Source organism: Mytilus trossulus, chromosome 2 (genome assembly GCF_036588685.1).
Source record: "Mytilus trossulus isolate FHL-02 chromosome 2, PNRI_Mtr1.1.1.hap1, whole genome shotgun sequence".
NCBI lineage: Eukaryota > Metazoa > Mollusca > Bivalvia > Mytilida > Mytilidae > Mytilus > Mytilus trossulus.
Window position 1 is genome coordinate 18706647 of NC_086374.1, and position 17959 is coordinate 18724605.

A 17959-nucleotide genomic window follows, 5' to 3' on the forward strand; every position below is an offset into this window, starting at 1 on the left:
CCTTCTCTCCTTGAAAACTCTTTAATTGCTTGAGACCTGATCGTACTAAACATACATTTTATCTAATGAGACAAATGTTTTGCGACTAAAAAAGAGAAAAAAAATAACCCTTCATAAAATATCAACTATTACTTTGCATATTGAAATTTACCCTTTTCATCAGTGAAATTAACATAATAGTGATGATGGATTTTATCTTACCAATAGCGAGCCTAATGAATATTAACAATCGTTAATGTTACAATACATTTTCATTTGAAGTCCTGAATAATTAATGTCCCAACAAGCCTATACAAAACTCGGGAGACTACTGTAATCTTCCATTTTATCACAACTCCACTGAAGCAGGCACCGGAGACGAAGAAACTTTAAATTTCTATCTGTGAAAAATTAATTTTGACAAACAGCTAAACTGAGGTAAGGTATTTTATTCAAATTAATAAATTTAATTTGTTTTATTAGATTGCTGTTGCTCATTGATATTTAATTATGGCTATGTTGATGTAAATTGGAGGTTAATTAAACTTACATTAAATAGCTTAAAGCAACCTGCTTTAATATCCTTCGAGATATATTTAATTGTTTAGATTATCATTTGAAAACAATAAAATGAAGGTTGTCTGAAAAACGATTATTTCAACAAAGGAAGAATCGTTTTATATCGGTATTGACGACTGGTTTTCAATAGAGAATTAATAGAATTGCATTCTTTTTTCCGAAACAAAACTTTAAGATATTTGCATCATGCGTTTCTTGCTTCGTCCGTCAGTGTTGTTTATGACTATTGCAAGATTTATAATTATTCAATATGCAGTTTAAAAATTTGCATGAAATGAATATAAAAAAGAGTGATAATGTGGAAAAAAAGAAAATATTTTCGTACCAGATAGCTAAATTCGAATAGTAAGTATTGAAAAAAGTGTTCTGATTGATTGCGAATGTGATTTCGTCTTTACACATATATTTCATTATGTACATTGAAGATATTTTATTTTCCATACTGATATCGGATTAATTTGATCATACTGACGCTGGAAATTTATAATAGTAAAGTTAATGATGTAGTAGAGTTAAAAGCTGCATACAAATTTCAAATACTCTCACGTATACTTTTATTCAAAGTTTAAACAATTCAAAGTAGTAAAATAGTCAAGACTAACGTCTAGTTTCAAAACCAGTTATTAATTATAAAACACATTGCATCAATTAGTGTCAATTTTATACTGTTTTTTTCCATAGTGAATGGGATGGGATTCTGGCGAAAACTCTTTATCTATACAACATCCGTTTGAAAAGTAAAGTCACAAAAATACTGAACTCCATCGAAAATTCAAAACGGAAAGTCCCTAATCAAATGCCAAAATCAAAAGCTCAAACTCATCAAACAAATGGAAAACAACTGTCACAATACTGATTTAGTACAGTAGGCACCTTCTTATGTAGAAAATGATGGACCGAACCCGGAACCATAGCTAGTCAAACCTCTTATTTATTACAAGTAAAATGTATTATTTACAAGAGAACTAAAAACGTTTTTGGGAACGATGAACGTATTATGTCTAAGTTCTAGTTAATTGTTTGTATTAACGAAACGGGCTGTTGAAAAAGTTCCGATCAACAATGTTTGATACCTGAAACAAACACGACAATACTCAAGTTTATTTTTCATATATAGATAAACTCATCATAAATACCAGGATAGGAATTTTGTAATTTAGACGCGCGTTTCGTCCAACTGCACATACTCTTTCCCTTGGTTTGCTATTATTAAACTTTGTAAAAGGTGTACATGTGTCCGATCTTTTTTGTCTCTTTGCTTTAACTTCGGTAAGTTAACTGTTAATGAAATACTGAATTATATGAAAATTAAAAGTTTTTTTTTTACTAATGACAAAGAAGATATAGTTTTAGTTGGGTCAGACTTTGAGAATTTTTGGTTTTCAATACATGTGAATTCAGTATTTGAAGTGACCATCTAACTTGTGAATGTTATGTTAACGAAACGCACATCTTTCGTACCATTTAATAAACCTGGTATCTTTCGTAATCACAATAGTGATAAAGGTAAGCTATTTGTCTATTCATAATATAAGTAAGTGATATCATAACATCAATGAATTCTATAGGTAAGTCTGTGATAAAGGTAAGCTATTTGTCTATTCATAATATAAGTAAGTGAAATCATAACATCAATGAATTCTATAGGTAAGTCTCTTATCTTAGTTTTAACATTTTACTACCTAAGGAAAGGCTCTTAACCTTAGTCTTACTGTCTTACTATAAAAAATGCTCTGAATGTGGTCTTACCATTTTTCTGCCAATTTTTTTTCTGAAATTCTATGTGGCTCCTACTATCTTACACAAATGAACTGATTAAAAAACTCTGAAGGTTAGTCTTATTATTTGTCTCATTGGCACTCATACCAAATCTTCTTATATCTTATTAATATCTTTGACTTTAAATCTATCTATCATGCTGCCAAACCGACTATAAATTGTGGTCTTTCTATACATTTTACTACCCAAAACGACTTTGAATGTGGGTCTTGCTATTTTACAGTAAAAAACGATTCAAAAAGGAGGTCTTAAAGTTGTTTTCATTTTTTTTTTATGAGTTTTAGTTTTGATTTTGGCTTTTGCTAAGGGTCTTTCCGATTTTTCTCATCTTATTGTTTTCAATTATTCCGTAGTTTTCTTCCTACAGTTGATATGTTCCCTCGGTTTTAGTTTTTCAACCGGATTTGAATCGATTTAAGGCTTTAAAACAGTGGTATACTAAGTGTTAAAACGACCTTACATTAGGGATACTCTCTTACTTACAAAAAGACTCCAAATGTTCGTTTTATTATATTACTGTTAGGATGATCTTTTTTACTTTGGTTCCAAAAAGACCCGAATAGTGAATTTCAGTGTTACTGGTAAAACAATGGTTTAAGAGGAAACTATTTTACTTGTTAAAGACATGTGTTGCTGTCATACCGTAAGCCGCTATAAAAAAAGGTGCTACTATTGAATTGGTTAAACAATCTTAAGACAGGTGAACATTATCTCATTTGTAAAAGACTCGAAAAATATGTGAAATTTTCTGTATAACAGTCTAAAGATAGGAGTTATTATCGCTTACAGCCAAAAGACTGTAAATATTGGTCCCTCTATTCTTATTGATGATAACCTGGGATAACTTCCTCCTGATATCAGTGTTTGAAATAAATAAGAAAGCTTAAGGGAAAATCTAGCTTAATATCAAGAGTATCACGTTTTTCATAAGTTTTGTATAACATTTTCATTAAAAAAGAATAAAAGTAATAAACGAACCTAATGTGTCAAGTTTAATCTCACTCGTGCTATATGATTGTTCATGATATTAGATTCTACCGGAACATCCTTAGGCAAATATCTCTGTCAAGGAATGGTGGCTGAAGTAAGGTGCTTTAACGTCAACATTTCCATGTAAGACGACTGTAAATGCACAGAAATATATGAATCTTTTGTGTCTTTCGGGGGAAGAAATAGCTGTTTGTTTGTTGATTCACGAAGTGCCAGGCAATTGGTTATGTTTGGTGAAATAATGAATTTCAAACCCAATCTAAGGTGTCAAAATGCAATGCGTACATAACTGATGTAACTACTTCAATGTCCAGAAAACATTTAAGAAATGACTCTAATATTTTTCTGTCTATGAAGAAATAACATAAAAAATTTGGTGCTAACTGAATAACGCGCGTAGCAGGTTATTTAACAGTGTGCACCAAATTTTTATGTTATTTCGAATAGACAGAAAAAATATTACAATCATTTCTTATAATTCAATTCTATATTCCATTTTAAACCGTAAAAAAACACGAAAAACGTTGATGACGTCACAATCACATGACTAAATAGTGTCTATTGGCTGATACCAAAATAACGTCAGCCAATCAGAAGACGCGTTCCATACAAATTACTGAATGGAAACAAATGTAGTTCAATTCAAGACACAAACCGCCTTCACAATCATGCTTAACTGAAATGATATATATGCATGTGCTGTAGCACTTCTACGTACATATGATTATAGGTAGTTCATGCAGTTAAACAGTTTTATCTTTTTCAGATATACACATTTTCATAACAAATCGTAAGTAATCTTTTCCCTTTTCACATTTCTGACCCTTGGCATTCGCATGTATAACTTACGTACTAGTATTTCGATTTTCTTCGTGATACCTTCTTTTTATTATCGTATAGAATAATGTAATATTGAGTTAATTAAACTTTTGAACCTTGTTACTGCATAAGAAATCATTGTGTTTGTTATGTACTACCTTTCATACATTATTTAAACATATCCTACAATGTTATGTGCGATGATGACCTGATATGTAAACCCTGATCGATTGTTCTTTCGAGGAGCCAACATCATATGCATCATCTGAACATACTGAAGCCAAAAGGACATATTCTGTTGGTGAAAGTATTTTGTGGGATCTATTTTGAAATCTTTGAATGTCATTCAACTGGTGAAGCAGTGCAACAGAAAGTGTAAAAATATAACATGTTTTTGCCACACTTATTGTGCAGCATTCATTACGACGTGCTTCTTTCGCTTTTTGAATTGTCCTATGCTTTAAATGCAATAGAATTTGTTTGCGCATGCGTATATTGACTACTGCAGGATGATGAATTTTATCCCAGTGGCATGCGTTTAATATATTTCATTTACTTAAACCACTTCTAAACTCTTAAAAGATGCATATGTTGTTACTAATTCATTTATTATGACTGTAATGTGTTACAATTCGAAATTGACATATTTGACCTAGATACGACACCCGTTCATGCTGGCTGTTCAAAACTCCTTCCTCTGATAAATCGCATTGCCGGTCATTTGCTTGTTTACAAACAAAAAAAGGAGGTTCATGGAAGATCCTACATAAACGCTCTACACCTATACACATTGGACATAGATATTACCTTAATTGTCCTTATCAGAATCGACATAATTGATGCAAGCTATACTATACTATATAGTTTTAAAATGGGTAGGCATTATATTCGTGTTATTTTAGCCCTCATTATCACTCTTGCAAAAATAGTCACAAATATAATACCTACCCATTTCAAAACTACAATAAAGTATAGCTTGCATCAATCTTTTCTTAATACATTGGTTGTGCGATATACGTGTGTAAATTTCTTTTGGTCATAGAACGGAGATTTTGTGATAAACTGTCTGCGTAGTTTCTTGTTAACAAAAAATTAATAATGTACTGCCTTGAGGTATTTTATTTAAACAAATCAACCCCAAATCCATGCAACACATGTAAATATAAAAAGAAAATCCTATCGCATTTCAAAATAAAGAAAGTCTTCTTAAAACCGAGACTTCTTCATCCTGCTTATATAACGCTTTGGTTTATTTCCTTTGTAAATTATTTACAGATTAACTATGGTAAAAACATCCGATTTCTACATCCTTTCTGGATCGCGTCACCTGATGCTGATGCTTGATTGCCGACCTGATTGTCTTTTATAATCAACAGAGACTTTATAGTCCTAGTTCACACTAATGCATGGCGGAGTCAATAAAACATATTTGTTTTAATTCCACATTAGGAAATTGATGATTAAATCTCAATTGAACATGCTGATTCTTTATGCTTCACATGGATATTAAGATAACATTGTTATGCTTGTTGTTTTAATGCAGTATTTTTTGTTTGTTCTAGATCTGAAGCTTCTACATAATTGTATTCTGTAGTTTGTCTTTTGGAGAAAGCTTGAGAATTTTGAGCTTTTTCTACACCTTGATCGTATTTTGACAAGTTTTAAACGATTCTCAATTATTGAAATCGAGTAAGTAAAGTAAGAAATGAATTAGTAAAGGATAATGTACCTTAACGCCACTTTTTAAATAAAATAGAAGACGATGATGGTTTCAATTCATTTAGACACTTATCTATCGATTACAAGTTTTATATTGATCTGGATTATTTCAGTTTTATTGTGTTGGCGGGAAACTCTCCAAAATCATAAAGGACGGATATATGCAAATAGTTTTTAATCAAAACATTTTTGCAGATGATTCATAATGTAAACATCATGAAATTTTAATGAATTTTTTAAAAGGCCAGAAATTTATATGTAGTTGTTTGCTTTAAATTCGAAGCAGTTAAGCGAAGTATTATAGTATAGAATATTTAAGTTGATTTGTTTTCTGTGTATCTACTGAGTTAATGTAAACATCATGACAGTTCGTGTATTGCATGATTGGATCCTTTTGTAGTCGTTATCATCAAACTGAAGCGGATTTCAGGATAATGTCATTGTATTCTGCACTTACCATTGAATATTGTAATGCGACAGATCGAACATGTCTATTTTAAACATTAAAATGTCCTCTTATTCACTGTGCTTAAACGGCTGTGGGTAACTTAAGTTACCCACAGCCCAAGATGGCGGACTCTAAACTTGTTGAGATGATAGTTGATACGAAATCTACTTTGTGCAATGTTTTTCATGATCTATGTTAATATTGATAGGACTTTTGAATAAAGAAATCACTTATCATCAATTCGAATTTGTTAATTTTGACTTCATTTTAGCGCAAGGCCAACTTTTGAAAAATGCATAAGATGTCCGTAACTTATAAGTAAAAATTAATCATACTGTCCGTAACTTTATTTTCGGATGTGGGTAACTTTTTTTCAAAACTGTAAAAATTAACAATTTCAACACTTAAAGGACAATAAACACTATCAAACCCCTTATATTATTACATAGATTTATACAATAATAATATGCTTCAATTTAAACAAGCGAAAAAGCAAACTAGAGTGTCACGGCTTTTCCGTTAATTTTTAAAAAAATTATTCCCGGGATAAAACGGGATCTTACGGTACGGCGAAATTTTTCTAACATTCTTCTAGCTTTATAGATTGTTCACTGATGAGTCCTTGGTCGGTATAGCCGCGGAAAAATTGATATCCTTTCCTTTAAATAATTTCTCAATTGTTAGCCAAAAAAGTATGGTCTCTTCACTAAATCTACTGTAGTGTGGTGTGTTGTTGATTGTGAGAAAAAAAAGTGCCAATATCTAGGAATAGATGGAAAGCTATATTGTTGAACAGGATTCAGTTTATTATAGCAATAAAAGTAGATTTAAAATATTCTAAAAGTTTCATTGAATTCAGGGATTTAATCAGATCGGGTATCAAATCATACACATCTTCTTGAGAGGTTTGGACTGATTCATCTATGTATTTCTGCTAAGGATTGACCTCCGAACTTGTTCTCCTTAGGTCATTTTCATATGTTAATTCACTATTAATGTAATTTCTACAGTTGGAAATGGTGATATTTATAACCTGCATGTCATGATTTATCATCTAAAACTTAAGCAGTTAACAATCTATAAAGCCAGTAGAATGTAAGATGCATTTATTTTGCCGTACAATTTTCTGCATAAGAAAATGCCTGTACCAAGTCAGGAAAATGGCAGTTGTTATCCATTCGGTTGAGCTTTGGATTTTTTCATTTTATAAGGGACTTTCCTTTTTGAATTTTCTTCAGAGTTCAGTAATTTTGTAATTTTACTTTTTAATGCCTGTTACAGTACCAAGGCAGGAATATGACCGTTGTTTTCCATTCGTTTGGTGTATAAACTTGACTCGCTTTTGGCTTTGCCATTCTATAAAGGACTTCCCGTTTGAATATTACTAGGAGTTCGATATTTTTTTTATTAATCATTTTTATAATTACATCTACAAATAAAGATTCTTTGAAAGTTACCGACATCATGCTAAAGTTACGGACATCCCTATTGGTACAAGGAAAAAAGTTACGGACAAGTTGTTTTGAAGTTACGGACATCATAAGTGTTTTGGAAAATCGTGCTGTAATCGTTTATTTTGAAGTAACAAACCACGTTTTACATTGCAAAGTTTCCCTAAAAGATTTATATAACTTTTTAATTACTGAACATTTCTTTTGTATGCATGGCATTGTAATTATATAGGAGCAAACTTCCTAACGGAAGCCAGGCGGCTCCATCTTGGGCTGTGGGTAACTTAAGTTACCCACGGCCGTTTAAGCACAGTGTTATTACAGCTAGCATAAAAAAAAACATATAATGTCAATAAAGAACACTTTAAATAAACTCATCATAGACACCAGGATTGAAATTTTGTATTTGCGCACGAAGCGCGTTTCGTCTTCAATAGACTCATCAGAGACGATCGAATTACAAAAAGTTAAAAAGGCAAAAAAAATACGAAGTCGAAAAGAACCGGGGACCAAAATGTTCTAAAAGTTTTAGTTTAAGTGATATATTCTTTAGGTAGAAAGCCTACACAACACTGTGATAAGATCATTGAATATTGTTTTTATTGGTATAAATATTGACTTTGTTATAAGTAGACTAAAAGCTAACTAAATACAACTAGTATGTTATATATATATACATGTTCATGGATCTACAATATGTCGATACCTGTAACTTGGCATTGCACAATGTCATGTTTTTTCTCTTGCTGTTTATGACGTCTTTACACTAAATCCATTGTATGTTGGATGTGTACGGATTGATTGCTTAGTCTTAGAGGCATGCTTTTTTTATTAGTGTTTAATGGCTTTGAACTAGCTGTCAGGTAACTGCGAGTACTCTCAGATCTGTTCATTGTGTCTTTTTGTGTCGGGATGTATAAGTACCCGGCCACGTCCACTTTTTGTTTTGTCCATCTGATGAGTTAAGCCTTTTTCAACTGATTTTTATAGTTCGTTCTTATGTTATACTGTTATACCACTGCCCCAGGTTAGGGTGGGGGATCCCGCTAACATGTTTAACCCCGCCACATTATTTGTGTTTGTGCCTGTCCCAAATCAGGAGCCTGTAATTCAGTGGTTGTCGTTTGTTTATGTGTTACATATTTGTTTTTTGTTCATTTGTTTACATAAATAAGGCCGTTAGTTTTCTCGCTTGAATTGTTTTACATTGTCTTATCGGGGCCTTTTATAGCTGACTATATGCGGTATGGGCTTTGCTCATTGTTGAAGGCCGTACGGTGACCTATAATTGTTAATGTTTGTGTCAGTTTGGTCTTTTGTGGATAGTTGTCTCATTGGCAATCATACTACATCTTCTTTTTTATATAAACATTTAGCAAGTTTTGTAAACAGATAGATACAAAGATACCTTGAAATGGCGACTTTTTTTCAAACACATTTTTAAAGATGTTATTTGTTTGATTTGTGAGGAGCAAATGTTAGTTGTAGATTTTTGTTGTCATTTTATGTAAAATATGTATATAAACGGTGTTGAGGTAAGACTGTTGTTAAATTAATCATATATTGTAAAAGATTGTATGGTGATATATATAGATGGTTGTCTATCAATGCATAAGTATAAGTACGAAATCTATTAAAAAAAGAAACGATTCGCTTTAAGGCAGAAAGTAAAATCACAAAAATACTGATTTCCGAGGGAAATTCAAAACAGAAAGTTCCTAATCAAATGGCAAAATTAAAAGATCAAACACATCAAACGAATGTATAATAAATGTCGCATTCCTAACTTGGTTCAGGCTTTTTCTGATGTCAAGGAGGGTGAATTAAACCTGATTTTATAGCTTGCTGACAATAATGGGAGAACAAAACAAACATACATATAAGGTAAAAATGTCAAAAAGGGGTTCAACAGTCCACATTTTATCATAATTGTAATCGCTATAAAAACAAATAAACTAATAAGTAACATGCATTCATTATATGTAAAAACAATTTCAGTTTGCACTGTCCTGTCCCACTGTCCCATTTCAGGAACCTCGAACTCACTTATTTCTTTTCGTTATTCAGAAAATATGGTTTCAATACAATTATTTGATTGATTCTGTGAAAGGTAGATTCATGGTATACCGCCATCTTGGATTGTACTATCACAGTACAAAGTCGGTCTAGTTATTTTCCCAAATCAGCAAATTTTAAAACAGATTTGCAATTAAACACCATGTTTTCTTTTTATTTTCTTTAAACATACTATGAAACCTATCTCCTCACAATTTATTTCAAAATTCTATCTCATAGATTTTTTTTATGCACTCTGATGTGTTTTTTCATGAACAAACTAAACAAATTTTGGCAATTTTCAACGACTCATAGCTTGAAAAATAGCACGGTTACCCATACTTTTTATTATATTTTTGAAAAAAGCATAGTAAAATCTTTATTTTGGCAAATTATAAAAAAATTCTGTCTCAAAAAACATTTACTTATGATCTACCTTACATGTCTTAACTTATTTTATAGACAAGGGACGATTAAGAGCTTGTCTTGTTGTATAGACACCTGTCTAGTTCTACTTAGACTTAGTTTTTTTATTGTCTCTTTGTTTATTCTTCTAGAGTTCGTGCGATTTTTTTTATCTACGAATATATGTTTTATCTAGCTTATGCATATCCTGCTCTGTCAGGTTAAACTCATTCTAACATTTGCAGAGAAAGTTGCTTTATCCTTACCATATAATGCCAATCAATTATTTCAATAAATCACACCACTCTAAAACTAACCCAAAAAGTAATTAGGTATTCCCGTAAAGTGATTACCAACAATCGCAATCAGCCAAAGATGCAATATTCCATTGTGTAATATTAATCTAAGAAAAACTGGGATGGGGTTGTCATTAGGTGTCAGTGGTTCAATCTTTCATCATAAGGAAGTAAAAGCATATCATGGAGTGTCGGGTAAAAGCTTTTAATATAATTAAGTAATCATCTAATCGTCATCTTATATCGTAAACGTCGGGATAAATAAGCATAAAAGTATGAAGATCAATCCCAACACATATGCAAATCGATCTTTATAATATATATTTCTATCGCTTATTTTATACGGGTATTCGTAGACACATTGAACAAATTGTCTTTAAAAGCACCTCAAGTAACATGTTGCAATGTAACATACAACAGCGCTTAAAAGAGAAAAAACTCAATGACAAGTATCAAACTTGACAAAACTTCCAATTCTAAATGAAAACAGAAGAACTTTTATTTCATCAATTTACAATCTTTAATTTCATTAATCGATACCTAAACAGAAATGCTTTATGTTTTTAGAAGGATTTTTTTTTTATCATTTGTATAATGCAGATTCGGCTTTTTTATCATTTGTATTTATGCAGATTCGGCTTTATTTATTTTTGTTTCACCGTCATTTGATGTTGTTTGCTTTTATAGTTTTACACTCTTGAACTCAGAATATTATATTATTTCTCAAATTCATGCATTCGTTAAATTTACAAATCAACTGTTGGTTCTGTCTACTATCAATGCACCAGCAGTTTGGTTGTACTCACTACGCCTTTGCGTTTTTTTTTCTCAATTTAACCTCATGCATTTTATCCTCGCTTAACGATTTGACGCATTTGGTTTACATTATACAACATTAACAGTAGATTATCTCTTAGCATGTCATTGCGAATGTAGATTGTTACAGTTCTATTTGTGTATATAATAAAGCGTGAACTTTTCATAAAACTAGATAATACAAATACAGATATTGTTATATAATTCATAATATTACGAGACGTTCAGTTCTTGTGAAACATCACATGCCATTATTTCGTTGATGAGTGTACTTATTACTATTGAAAAAAAAATCGTATAGATACACCATAATCAATAATTGTAAACAATATTAACAACAGCTTATAAAGAAAGTAAATTATTTAAATGAATTTCAAAAATAATTTAATAGTTCCCATGATTGTTTGTGATAAAGCAAGCTAATGTGAAGACAAGAAAGTCCGTGTATTTATAGTATTTTGTAAACAGAAGATGTAAATATTAATGAGTCTAACGTAACGGAGCTGATAGAATTACTAGAAAACACTAAAATTCGTAACAAGAAAATTGAAATATAGCAAATCAGTCGATGGAATATGTAGTTATGACGTGTTATTTGAAAAATAATTTAAAATAAGTAGATCATTGAACTAGGTTTATTTTGTAACGATTCTGATATAGAAATGAAATGTGTCTAAAATTAATCAAGCAAAAATATATCCTACAACATTGAATCATTTCCAAAAATAGAAAAAAAGGGAATAACCATATTTTTTTTGCTTCAAAATAACAATAAAAGAACATATTGTAAATCAACTGAATTATAGGAGTATCTCTACATGCACCCTTAAACACAAAATGTATTAGATTAAGTTACACAATGTCTAGCTTTGTTAGAAGAAAGTACTTTTATGAAATAGAATAATTTCGATTTTTTTCTTAAATTGAAAGACCTGTAAATAATTGAACAAATGTATCACAACTTGCCTATTATATAAACAAAAGCCGGACTTATAGTTTGTCATACTTTTTTTTATTCCACATGGCGAAAAACGCACGTATATATTTTTTTACACATCATATTATTTTATTGCTATTTATAAAATGAGAGACGATACTGACAAACACAGACATCGATATACCCTACAACCAATCCCTAAAACGAAAAAAAAAAAACCCCAACAAACTTTGATAACAAAATACTTCTTTGAATACCAAAGATTTAGCAGCACAAACCGCATCAACCAAATACATGAAGTGTACTATGGTACTCCAAACGAGTAAAAAATTCCTTAAATACAAGTTACCTAAGCCAGTTATTTGTAGAGATTAACAATAAGCTGATAAGTCGCAATCAGTAACTTCACAAAATTGAAAAACAAAATTGTTGCTACAACAAGTAGAACATTACCGTGGTCAGTTGTGATACTTAGATACCATAGCGGAGAACAAAGTTACTGCGTTTGTGTCTGCAAACATAAGAAGATATTCATTACAATTTTATAATTTGAAATAGATTTGAAAATGTGAAAGCCAATGGAGGATATGTCAAAACAGACAAAACATTCGATGTAATAAGCCTGATACAGTAACTACCTTTTGTGTCAGAAGTAGGAAATGCCAACTTACAAGTGAAAAATTTCAAGTTGGAACTGAGATATGTTAAGTTGAAAATGAGAAGTGTCAAGTTGTAACTGAGATATGTAAAGTTGGAAGAGAATGTCAAGTTGGGACTGAAATATGTCAAGTTGGAAGTGAGAAGTGTCAAGTTGTAACTGAGATCTGTCAAGTTGGAAGTGAGAAATGTCAAGTTGGGACTGAAATATGTCAAGTTGTAACTGAGATATGTCAAGTTGTAACTGAGATATGTCAAGTTGGAAGTGAGAAATGTCAAGTTGGGACTGAAATATGCCAACTTACAAGTTAAAAGTTGGAAGTGAGAAACGTCAGTTTGGAACTGAGATATGCCAGGTTGGAAGTGAATCATATTTAGTCAGAACTAAGAAATATCAAGGTGAATCTAAGAAATGTCAAGTTGGATCGAAACAATGAACGTTAAATTGAAAATGTTAAATGGCAAGTCTCAAAAATATAAAGCATGATAAAACTCAGGAATTTCAACCGAAGTTATAAATGTCACAACAGAGTGTTACAACTATCTTTAATAGAAAAACTATAGCGTCGTCTTAGATAGTCCCATGCACTACAATTTCATCCCTCTTGTGTATACAAAAATAAAAGTGATTAGATGTATCATGCAGTCACGGAATAGGTGTTTATTTGTGTCTTTGCTGGCGCATCTGTTATTTCTTAAAATGAATTGTATATTACACTAATTATGGAGTTTCAGTAAATTGGACTTCTTTTTGTCTCATAAGGAAACTATTTTTACCATCGTAAAACAGAAAAATATAGGACAGACTGATTATGTCTACATATGAAAAAATATCATGTGAACATTTCTAAAAATATAAAGTCAAATAAAGTCAAAAGCAACTGATGACATATAAAAAGATGCAAAGATGTTATTACATGCTAGACGGTTTAATTTATCCAACATATATACCATTTAAAATATTTATAAGATGATGTGGTATAATAGGTTTATTTCATTAAAATCTATATCTGAAATGATATCATGGTTTGAAAGAATTTGTCAGGGATTATATAATATGTACTGTACTGGGTATATAGTAATAGAGAAATGAGCTTTATGTAGATATCAAACTCTAGGATGCCGAATGCATTATGTAAACACTTTCCGTCAGCTTAATATTTATTCTTTATAGTAAAACGGGAATGTAATATTATAAGTAAAAAAATCTTTATTTTTCTTAAACGTACAATTTTAGAACAACCAAAGGGCTAAGTTCAACGGATCAGATGTTGTATAGTTTCGACACGGTAGATCCAAAGACCTCGGGCCGGATTGTACTTTTTTTTTTATCAAATTAGTATATTATAACTTTCTGTGAAAATGGTCTTTCCTTAAATTATTTTTGTGAATTAAATACCATTATAAGGTACTTTATATTGACAACAATGAACAAGTTTTATATACCTAGCAGATTATGTGAACATTTCATATAAATGACTCCTTGCTTACTTAAAAAGGTATATCCTGCAGAACATTCTGTATCAAACGCCGACTAGAATGCTTTACACGTTTATACAGGATAATTAAAGTTTCATTCCAAATGGAAGCAGATAATAAATTATATACAAACAATCAGCAAGGCATATAATCAATGACATTTAGTCTTGAACTCGTCAACTAGTTGCAATGTGAGAATGTTTTCGTGATTAATTGACCATAAATAAGTTTCAATCTAAAACTAATGTTGGGAATTTTTGAATTTCTTGTGCAATTTTTATTATATTCTAATGCATTATGCGATGTTGAGTATTAACATTCACACAACATTTATTATATTTGAACGTCTATTGATATAGGAAGATGTGGTGTGAGTTCCAATGAAAACTCTCCATCCAAATAATAATTTATAAAGGTAAATGATCGGTCTTCAACACGGAGCCTTGGCTCACACCGAACAAGCAATAAAGGGCCCGAAAATTACTATTGTCTGAGTTTGACTGACTTGCTTATTAGTTATGAGTAGGCTTATCGCTGGTCTATACAAACATGAAATCAACTTTTAGCAACAATATACCAACATCACCAGCCCAGTAGTCACCACTGTTTGTGCTGACATGAATTATCATTGATATGGTTATATTTATAAATTAACTGTTTACAATTTCTTATTTTTGTGTTGTTTTCGTGATTTGTTTGTAAGTCTTTTTATTTTTCTTTGTTGACATATTTGTTTGCTTATATAGTGATTGATATATAACAACACAAGGTTGACTGCTGTATCCCTTCTTTGAAATGCTTACCGATTATGTATGTTTATTTTTTTCACACATTGTTGTTAACATAATAAAATTGTACACGACTGTCGTACAAGTGAGAGTATAAGCTTGTTATAAAACCAGGTGTAATCCGCCCTTATCTACAAAATAAAATTTCTGTACCAAGTCAGGAATATGAAAGTTGCTTTCAAATCGTTTGATTTGATTGAGCTTTTGAATTTGCTTTTTAAATAGGGACATTCTGTTTTAAATTTTCTCGGAGTTTGATATTTTTGTGATTTTACTTTTATGCAAAAAAAGTGCTCAGATTTATTTCATTTAAAGGGACACTAGCTGTATAATTCATTTCGGTATAAGTGGATGTATGCAATTCGCGTATATGAAAGATTAAAGTAAAGTTCAGAGTAATTCAAGATCTCGATATCCATGACTTAATATTGTGTTTATTACAACTAAAACTTTACTACAGCCACAGGCTAAGGCGAGTGAGATTGGATAAACAAATACCGTTGGTTACGTAAACACTTGCACTTACTTTACAAACATTCTTTGGAAGCTAAAACTATATTTCTTATTGATGTTCGAATATTGCATAAAGTTGTTAGCACGTCTATTCTGAAACGATTTTTGGTTTAATTATAGATATAGCCCCTACAAATTAAAGCTCCGGTACTTTATGTTAATATAAGTTTAAATAAGTAGAAATATATTGACGGCAGTATGCTCGTAATTAATCCTTTTACAGTCGTTTCCATTATAATAGTACCTGTACTTGAAAAGACAAGTTTCTTAACTATTTGGTATATACATTTGTTTTAACAGTTAGCAATTAAAATATTTTGTTCGCGCTTCAGTGCATTTTAATCGTCATTACTTACAACCCAGTTGATGCCAACAAACCTTTAAATACAGTAACAGATTGAATAACTCCAAAACTACTAGTCACCCTAATATAGTTTGACACGTAAATGAAATTTTTCTGTTGGATCATTTATCATGCTTGTATTTTGATGATCCCCTCTGTGATAATTAACTTTAATTTCCAAAGCAATAAGCAGAACCAGGCTTTAAATGGTGCATCGCAGATGTGTTGTGTCAACGTGGTTATAAGATTAAAATTGGTTATGAAAAACTTCACCGTGAGGAAGGTACACATTGAAAACTGAAAAAGCTGCAAGGTTAATTTGAGTAATTTTCTTAAGAAATTGTTAATCAAATTACTTTAGTTCGCTTATGGGAAAACAAAATAGTTGATTTACTTTGCAGAATTGAGCACAGCAAAAGCAATTTCAATATAAACACAACACGTTAAGTGAATTGATCCGTTTTCATTTATACATCAGCGGATTTTATCAGCAAAGATTTTACCAACGCTTCCAAACATAGAACATTTACTTTTAAACGATGAAAATCTTATAACAAAAGTTGTACGGAAAACTTTATGGTTGGGAGAATTCGCATATTTAGTTCCTTCATTTTCATACTACGTAAAGTTTTGTCTTTTATGAAGTGTTTTTGGAGAACATTGTGTGTTTTTTTTATTCCTATCATTGGCTTATAATTCAGTTGTTTGAAGGCTTCATGTATCATAGAATGAAGAAGATACCTTTAGGGTCACCAAAAATTTCACGATGAAGAACCTTCTGAATTTGGGGTATAATTCGAGTGCTCTCCCATGAAATACGGTCTCTGATTCATAAGTAGTTCTGTTTTCTTGAAAAGAAAATATCCCAAGATACTCGCTTATAAATGTGAAAAGGTTTCACACAATATCCACTCACAGGTAGAGGCAAAACAAAACAAAATTATGTGAGTGATTTATTTAAGATTTGACTAGATCCATTGAAGCCATTTAAGATTGCGCCATTTCTATTCATCAAGTATGGAGTTGTATAATGACAAATACTAAAACAGACATACCAATATTCTACAAACGGAATTATTCAGAATATTTCAATCATAACAGAAACATTCAAGAGTAAAATTGATTGATCTTTGTTTATCTAGTATTGAATTGTTTATTTTTCATAAATATCCAATGCGAATTCATCAAAAGATGATTAGGAAATTTAAAAGCACAACTGGAAGAAATGACTATCACATGAAACAAGAATATTGAAAATTGTGTTAAAAAGGTAAAACACATGACATATCCTTTTCAACTATTAGACCAAGAGCTGAACTAACTAAGTGTATCAATCTCTAAATATATAAATGTACACATTAAAAGTCTACCTTTACATTATAAAGGATACATCTTTATAGTTGAATCAACTACTTATAGCTAAATGGTTTAAAAAAGTCTACATAGTCATAAATGTCTACACTCCATTTTTTATCCCTAGATATGGTTAATTTGAGTTATCTGTAAGGTTTTGTCTCATTCTAAAACTACACTGACATACAGTTAAACACCTGCATCTTCTCGAGAACTCCTTAATTATTAAGGTTTTTTTTCTCTAGTTTTCAAAGTGATCGAACATATTTCAATCTTCTACTAGTTAATTAGTGCTTAATAGTATTGTCTTACACTTAAGGGATATAATTTGTTTAACAAAATCTATCAGCACCAACCATACCAACTAACTTCGGCTAGACACGCAATAAAAAGGTCATTTCTTATTAATAAACGCAATTCAGAATAGACGCAATCAGAATTACTTTTGAGTATTATAACTTCTGAATCTTTCTGCTAACAAATAAGTATTTTATTTATATTTGTAGAAACATTTTTGATAAATAAAGGCAACAGTAGTATACCACAGTTCAAA

At 30.9% G+C, this 17959-nt stretch overlaps 1 protein-coding gene across 2 annotated transcripts in view; it reads left to right on the forward strand.

The window, feature by feature from the left end:
- Window positions 1–256: 256 nt before the first annotated feature.
- LOC134706668 (uncharacterized) overlaps window positions 257–17959 on the forward strand; it is a 33495-nt gene continuing 15792 nt past the window's right edge. Inside the window, exon 1 of one of the 2 annotated variants that reach the window (XM_063565804.1) lies at window positions 257–417. The gene's annotated coding sequence lies outside the window, so the exon portion shown is untranslated. The remainder of the gene's footprint in view (window positions 418–17959) is intronic. The other variant, XM_063565805.1, reaches the window with a different exon arrangement.